At 36.8% G+C, this 8,290-nt stretch overlaps 2 non-coding genes across 2 annotated transcripts; both read left to right on the top strand.

Annotated features, from left to right (window-relative positions):
- The first annotated feature begins 7,662 nt into the window (after positions 1–7,662).
- Positions 7,663–7,781, top strand: LOC145677647 (5S ribosomal RNA). The gene has a single exon (XR_014129919.1). It is a non-coding gene; the product is annotated as a 5S ribosomal RNA (ribosomal RNA).
- A 177-nt stretch (positions 7,782–7,958) lies between these two features.
- Positions 7,959–8,077, top strand: LOC145677643 (5S ribosomal RNA). Its single transcript, XR_014129915.1, has one exon. It is a non-coding gene; the product is annotated as a 5S ribosomal RNA (ribosomal RNA).
- The last annotated feature ends 213 nt before the right edge of the window (positions 8,078–8,290 follow it).

The following is an 8,290-nucleotide window of genomic DNA, read 5'->3' as shown; positions in this document are numbered from 1 at the left end:
TTTTCCAGGAATGATCTGAGGTTGAGTCCCTGGAAAAGGTCTTTGATGTCCTTGATCATGTCCATGATGGAGGAGTTATCTTGTGTGGTGGATTCTGCGTTGTTTGGACGTTGGTCGTTCACTTTGCTGGATGGTTGGGGTGTGGGTGGCTGTTGTTCTTCATTGGTGGCATCGGCGTAGTTTTTCCGTCGGGGTGGTCTTCGCTCAGTGGGTGACTTGTCCTCGGTCTCTTTGGGGTTAGGGGTTGAATTTTCGCTAGCAGGCAGCGTTGAGTTTGGTTACGGAGCGCGGACCGGATAGAAAGCACTTGCTGAGGCGGGCTGAGGTAAACAGAAGTTCGTAGTTGCCACAACGATAAGTGTGTTTCCTTCTATTTTGATAAACGATTTTTTTCAGGTATTCAATGAATGCACCAGATCCTATTCTTCCTTACTGGCTAGAAGAAACTTTATTCCACATAACTCAAAAGGCATTTGTTTTTATTCGCTTTTCTATTTTATGTTTCAGTCATTGCTAAGTCGGTCACACTACTTTTTCACCCTCCTTGTGCTTATAATTTTCATAATTTAACATGGAAATACTTATCAATAAATAATTATATTACCATGGTAATTAACTTCAATCCTTCCTGTGATTATACGCAAAGTACCATCTTCGTACTGCTTACTATAGTTCAATGAAGGGAATCTATAAAGTAACGCGTGTCGCACACATCTGCCTTGCAAACTCCCTGGCCTACTTCCAATGTATAGACTTTTATTTCAAATCCTGATTTAATTTCATAATTTTCTGTAGATTTTAACATTTTATTACCCAGCTTCTTAATACGAATGACAATCAAGCCTAAATATTTATTCCCTTTAACTTTATTTTTCTTTTTTATTTTGTGCCTTGTTTCATATTTGTTCTTACGTTAGCAATTAACGCACTTACCGTAGTTATGTATGAACAGGTTGTTTCTATATTTATTTTATTCCAAATAAATTAAATATATATACGGATTATTTTATGGTAGTTGATATTTTCTGTTGTTTCCTACGTGAATTGAGGAAACGCACGGACTTTCGCCTAATTCTTGTGCTACTTTCATATGTCTGTATCTGTCGAATGCTGTCGATCTGTCGAAATGTGTATTACTATCTGTCGATTCATCGAGTGAACTGAATTCGTTAACCATTTCACCAGGCGCGCATGCATTTTTTTTTCTTCTAAGGGATCCAAGCTTCGGGGGGCAAGGTTCCAATACTACAAGCCACTATGTCTATATACTATTATTCTGCATTCGAAAACACGATAAATATTCCACTTACTTTTTCACAAAAACATGATACAGACAGAGTACAGATGAAGTGTAAGATCAGATTTATATTGATGATACATCAATATTTTCCCTGTTAATAACTACATTTAATGAGAAAGTCTGCAAATGTATGTTCACTTAGGAACTTTTGCGAGGAGTCCGCACCCGGTGGACACCCCGTGAGTACGCCTCTGCACTTGACTATACTTCGAATTATACTGCAAACAGTTGTATTTTAGTTTCCCCGTTTAGTTCATCGATATCATTAACACAAAGAAAATAGATGTTATAGATGCGTATTCTCAGTTCTCGCTTTATATCCGGACGTCTGCAAAAATCTACTCCTTTTCTTTCTTTCACGCATCCACCAAACTAACAATGATTTGTATTATAATATTTGCGCATAAAATGTATATCTCATACCTTCCATGTTCTCAAGTATTCATAGACAAAAACGGTTATTTTCTGCGAACAAATTGTCCAAACACAGTGCAAATGTCATCTATAGATTGTCCTGGTTCCGTCTGCGTGTACATAACAATGCGTCATAATCATACATTGCACATTAAGGATATCAATTAATCTTCCCAAATTCCTAGATATGCCTGGCAAAAGTTCCGCGTGTTGTAAGGATATTACATTTGTACTACCGACAAGGTGGTATCTTCCAACATTGAAGTTCAATAAACCCCAAATGTGTCGGATATAGTATTTGATTTCTTGTCTCATTGTTTGCGTCAGAGATGTCTTCTCAAGTTAGGATTTACGATACATACAGGATGAGTTGTATATATTGTTGCTGCCAGCTCTATATTAATCCCATATTTGTAAACGAATAAAAACAGTATTCTAATTATAACAATGTGCTCACAATTAATTTTATTCTTAATTGTTATACGTATTGTTGATTAAAAATGAAAATGTTGCTAAGTGAATTTTATTAATATTTTCTGTTGCGTGATATAGGAAGTGAGTGAAATATTGGAGGAATATAGTGTGCGTAGCAGATGATGTGCAGTGGCTTTGGATCGCCTGTGATAAGGTAAGGCATTTGCTATTTTAATTAACGCATTTTATATACTGTAATCCTAATTATTTTTATGTGAATGTGCTTACTACTTGTGTATTCAGTGGGACCGATGTTTTAATATGTATGGTCAAGCAGTGTCGAGCCTGGTCAGTGTGTGGATAGGTGACCATTTTTTGTAAATCGATAACATTTAACTTTGTAAACACGGATGAAGTAGAAGTATATTTATTTTATTTTTTACCTCAAATATGTAGGACACTTCTCCTTTGTACATCAATTATTATTATTAGTTCAACTTGTTTACAAGTTAAATGAAAAGAATAGTCGTTATCGTGTGATGATTGTGCTCATTAGGCTAAAGAAGACTCGTGATAAGAAAGAAAAGAAGAACGGTGCTCAAGTTTCGTCACAGCATATTCTCAAAAATTTACAGGCAAAATTCAGTGTTCTGCATGAAAAGGCATATTTGTACGAAAAAAAAAAAAATTCTGCAGACGACAGAATTAAATAAAGTAATACACATGTATTTTAGAGTTACTGGTGTAAAATCATTACAAGTGCTTTGCCAGGTGGCCAATAAAAAGCACGAATACTATTTAAGGGAGCCAAAACAGGAGAAAGCTGGGGGCCTGAGCGATAGCAAGAATGTGCGTCCAAAGTGAACAGGAGCGAAGGCGACGCGGGTATACGTATAAGCAAGGGTAGTGGAAACCAGTTAGTTTTCGAGTTTCAATAGCACTTGTCATGCATCCATACTAGTAGCGCCCCGCTTGTAAACATTAAGTACACTATGCAAGAATACACCGCCGGTGGAAAATAGTACCTAATACAGTTATCTTTCATATATACTGACTTATTTTACAGTAGTAACCCAACACTAGTAAACGTAAAATAAAAGTGTATAACTTTATATTTAATTCTATCGCCTGGCTTAGTTTTTCACCTGTAAGATGTACTTATTTAGAGCAAGTTTCTTAACTAGCAAATTAAACCGAGAACCACAGCAACCATATATATATTCTTATGATGTACTTTTCTTTGAGTGGTGTTCTCTGTCTATTGAATAACATTTTCTCAGTTTAATGCTAGCAAAAAACAAAACAAAATCAAAGTGTTTCTATATAAATTTAGTTCACCGTGTTGTAATATCACATGGAATTGAAAAACGAATAGTCGAACCTCTGCTATCTCGATCAAACTTCTCAGGATGATATACTGACTTACCGCAGAAGTTCGACTGAATACGTTTCTCAGTTCCATGGGAGAACCTGGAGAAGCAAAAGCCTGCGCAACGGAAAATACTAAATAAACTTGTAGAGCAGGTCAAGATGTATCATCATGCCAAGTTTCATTCAGATCAGAGAAGTTTGGCTGCAGCCATTTTCATTACAAAGCACAAAATGGATGGTCCCTAACCTCGAGAATCTTCACAATTGTCGACGAGTTGAACTGCACTCATCTGATCAAAATCAAACTTAAAATGACAGTTCACTTTCAACTGTTAAATAATATGATATGCAGGCTTCTGCTTTCCTAGTTACAGTCTATCCACTGTGGTATGCATATTAGTACAAATGTGAGAGTGCATATTTATTAAAGATTTGCTTCAAAAAGCGATGAAAGACATAGGCATTGCCGCGGGCGGTGATAACAAGATGCCGGAAAACGAACAAGCAGAAAGAATATGGGCTGAAGAAGTGTAAACGACGACGCGGCGGCCCGTAAAGGTGTTGCCGTCCTATTAAATGAATAATATCAAAAGAAAGAAAAAAAAAGTAAAAAATTTCGCGCTCGTAATCAAGACAGAAAGCAACTAAAGGAAATCTTTGTTTTACGTCCCACGTTATGCCGCTTAGGCTAAAAGAGGCGCTGATTATGAGAAATGATTGAAATGGTGGTGGAATGAAGAAAGTGGGAGGAAACGGGAGAACCCCGCGGTAACCCACCGCACATAGTTTTTGTCCACCATAAAGTTAACTTGGCGGGGGCTCAAGACAGAAAGACGGTTGGAAAAACAAATAAACGATGTTGCATCCCGTAAAAATGTTCGCGACCTATGAAATCAATATTTTTTCTTAAAGAAAAAAAAGAATTAAAAAGAGAAAAAAAGGTCAAAATTTCGCGCTCGCTTCGCTCGCGATCAGCAGAGAAAAGAGGACGTGACGCACCCCTAAAAGTGTTGGCGACCGATTGAATAAATATTGTGGGTAAAAAAAAAAAAAAAAAAAAAAAAAAAGTCAAAAATTTCGCGCTCGCTTCGCTCGCGATCAGCACAGAAAGAAGGACGTGACGCGCCCCTAAAGGTGTTGGCAACCGATTCAATACATATTGTCGGTAAAAAAAAAAAAAAAAAAAAAAAAAAAAAAAAAAAAAAACGCTCGCTTCGCTCGCGATCGACATGAAAAAGGCAACGACGTGACGCCCCGTAAAATTGTCGGCGACCTATTCAATCAATATATTCGGTTGAAAAACAAAGTCAAAAGTTTCCCAATCGCTTCCCTCCCGATCGACATAAAAAAAAAGGCAACCCCTTCACCTCTCCTTATGCATTCATCAGTAAACATACAACCATAGATCACAATACCACTCACATCACCTATCAGTTCTCCACGTCCATCAAGATCCAATCATCGCCCTGGCCCTTTATGATGATACACAACATTACATGTTATTGTGTGCATTGCCCCGCGTTACAATACATGACCAAAAAAAAGAGAAAAAGAGCTGCACTGCCTTCAGTGTAGACATGTTCGTATTCGTAGAAAATGATTTTAGGTACACGATAGTACAGTAATCTATCTTCACATGCTTCAGATGTGAACGATACCTACACATGAAGAGGGCTCCCGAGGTTTCCTTTTCCAATAGGATGGAGCTCCACCACACTTGCAGAATGACGAGAAGTTATGTTAATAAATATATCCCAGAGTGTTTCGTAACTCGCCCTTGGTCCTAATGATGAAGCGTTCTTCAGATGGCCCCGATGTCTCCACACATGATACTATGCGACTTCTTTTCACGAGGCTCTCAAAGATCACGTTTGTGTCCTAACATTCTCTGCAGATATGACACAGCTGCGATAGCGGATCACAGAAGCCTTTCCTCTCCTTACAAGAGACGTGTTCATTCGAGTATGTGAGTAATTCGACTATCGATTAAATATCTCCCGTGTCACGATAGTAGTCACTTTCAATTCTTCTAACGAAGGTAAGAAAAAATGCTATACAAACTTCCTTTCGGTATATAAAGGATTAGGGGCCCAGAGAATATTTTCTTTCAAGAGGATACATTCTTTTTCGAACACCCTGTATATAGATCCTCTAATTATAACTGCAAACAAAATGTTGATTTTGCAATTGCTTCCATGAGAGAATATTCTGTGCACTTTCTTTCTGAAGGGCCGGGCCTAAACGTTTTCCTTAATCATTAAATTTAGTAGTTATCTACAATTACATAGTTTTCCATTGTTCTCAAAATAAAGATTTTTCTCTATGAATTGTTGAATGTTGCTAGGGATATTGAAGTAATTCTTTTTAGTGTTTTTTTCTTTACAATAATGTACTGAACGCCTGCATTAAGGAAGTTCGTGTGTCCATCTTGCAAAATGTTTCGTCTTTTTTCATGCCCACTAAGGTAAATATTCATTTTGCTCTTTTCTCTGTATGCAAACCACATTTCTTAAAGGCAACATTTTCATACAAATGTAGTACTAAAAACTTCTAATTGGCAACATCTGGGCTGCGAAGAGGAAAAAGAAAGAAATCTCGTACGTATTCGCGCGCAATTCGGAATTAGCCAATGAAAAGCACAAAAGCGGCCACCATCTCTCTCTCTTTCTTATTAACGGTTTTGTACTTTCTGCAGTTCTATCAGTGCTGCTAACCTCTTACTATATCATTGAATATGTATGTTTAGATATATATATATATATATATATATATATATATTTTTTTTTTTACAAAAAATCATACTACTACGGAATAATATTAAATGCCTTTAAACCCTCATTTCTGTTTGCACTTTCTGTTACACTACCTTCCCCGAACTTCTTTCAAGTTATTAAGTGCAGAACGGGGAGTTATACATATTTACTTGCGCTTTGACAATATCTGCACATTGTGTAATAATAGGAGACGTATAAAATAAAACTATATACTAATACGTATATATATATATATATATATATATATATATATATATATACAGTACACATTCCACTATCCGAGGCTTTCCTTTTCTTTTCTTGCTGACGATAAATTACGCTTTTAGAAATGTTGTCTGAAAACAATAAGAATATGTGCAAAAAATACAATCAGAGGTAGAGGTCTTTAACAGGAAATAAGCAAGGGAGTTGAAAAATTTTTTATGCATGTAAAAAATATAGACATGAACCAACTTGTGAAATAAAAAGACCAGAAAACTACTCTTTCTAAATTATGTGTAAACTTTTTACCGAAAACGAAAGTTGCACGAAAGACTTTTTGTCCGTTTTTTGGCCTCCGGTGCTTGGGGTCCCTGATTCAATCCCAGCTCGTGCCGTGTGAACTTTGTCGTGCATAAAGACCGTGCTCATGGGTTTTCTCGGGTTTCTCCCGTTTCCTCCCACTTTCTTCATTCAGTACTCATCATCACCGTCTCCTTTAGCGTAACCGGTATAAGTATGCGACGTAAATCTAAATATTTCATTTCATTTCCCTTTTCTGCTCATACTGCTGATTATGCGCGATTATGCCAACATCCAACTCCGCGGATAATCGTGCGATTACTGTATATACAACTAATACAGATACAACTAATTATATTATCAGTTACAGTATCGGTTTTTATTTACTAATTTGCCTCACTTTATTTGCATCCCTGCAGTAAATAATTCTTATCGATAATAGTTAAAATGTATATTACATTTTAGTGCTTCACGACTGAATGATCATCTGCCTTACGTTATCTCGCAGCTGAAGAGAATGCTACACTGAAAACTACCTTGCGTTATAAAGGGTAAGTGAAACATATCTTAAAAATATCTTTCATACATTTCATTGTGTACATTAAAGAATGTAAGTTTGCCTTTTTCCTGTAATCAATACTTAATAAAGGATTTATTTTTATTTATTTATATACAATTTCATACGTGGTTCGTGATAGTAAACTCGATAGGACACAGTGGCACTATGAACATCCGAATCACTCATCATTCGAACATTCAAATATTTATTCGAATATTAGTATATTCCAAGTAATGTTAACGACGTTAATATGCTTGCCTTTATAGTTAATAATGTCAATTCTTACTTAAAACATACTTCCTTAACAGGACATTGAAGAAAAGGTAGTTGCCAACGGCCATACCATGCTGAATATACCGGTTCTCGTCCGATCACCGAAGTCAAGCAGCATCGGGCCTGGTCAGTACTTGGATGGGTGACCGCCTGGGAACACCAGGTGCTGTTGGTATACTTTTTCTAATTTTGTTTTTCACAAAGACGAATATTCTCACATCGTTCACCACGATAATTTCGTAATCATGCATTACTTAAAACAATTAGCAACGCTTTCCACGCGCTGGTCTTTTTGAGTATTCACCGACAAACCTACGTAGCTACAATAACTCACTCGAAGCCATATGCATTCGCCAACGGCCATACCATGCTGAATATACCGGTTCTCGTCCGATCACCGAAGTCAAGCAGCATCGGGCCTGGTCAGTACTTGGATGGGTGACCGCCTGGGAACACCAGGTGCTGTTGGCATCTCTTTTTCAAATTTCATTATCCTTCAAGTACGAAAATACTAGAAACATTAATTTTATAGTACTTTCAAGAGATAATTTATCAACATTATTTCATAGCGATTAATCGATATTCTAAGCGTTATACCCACTATTTCTTACACTAACAGCCTGTTTATTTGCACGGCACATTAAAATAACCTGATTTCCGATCCGTGTGCACCTACTACTATAC

Source organism: Thermobia domestica, unplaced genomic scaffold, assembly GCF_964235325.1.
Source record: "Thermobia domestica unplaced genomic scaffold, izTheDome1.hap1.1 HAP1_SCAFFOLD_1141, whole genome shotgun sequence".
NCBI lineage: Eukaryota > Metazoa > Arthropoda > Insecta > Zygentoma > Lepismatidae > Thermobia > Thermobia domestica.
Note: the sequence above shows the minus strand (reverse complement) of the source record. Positions and strands in the feature narration are given on the sequence as shown.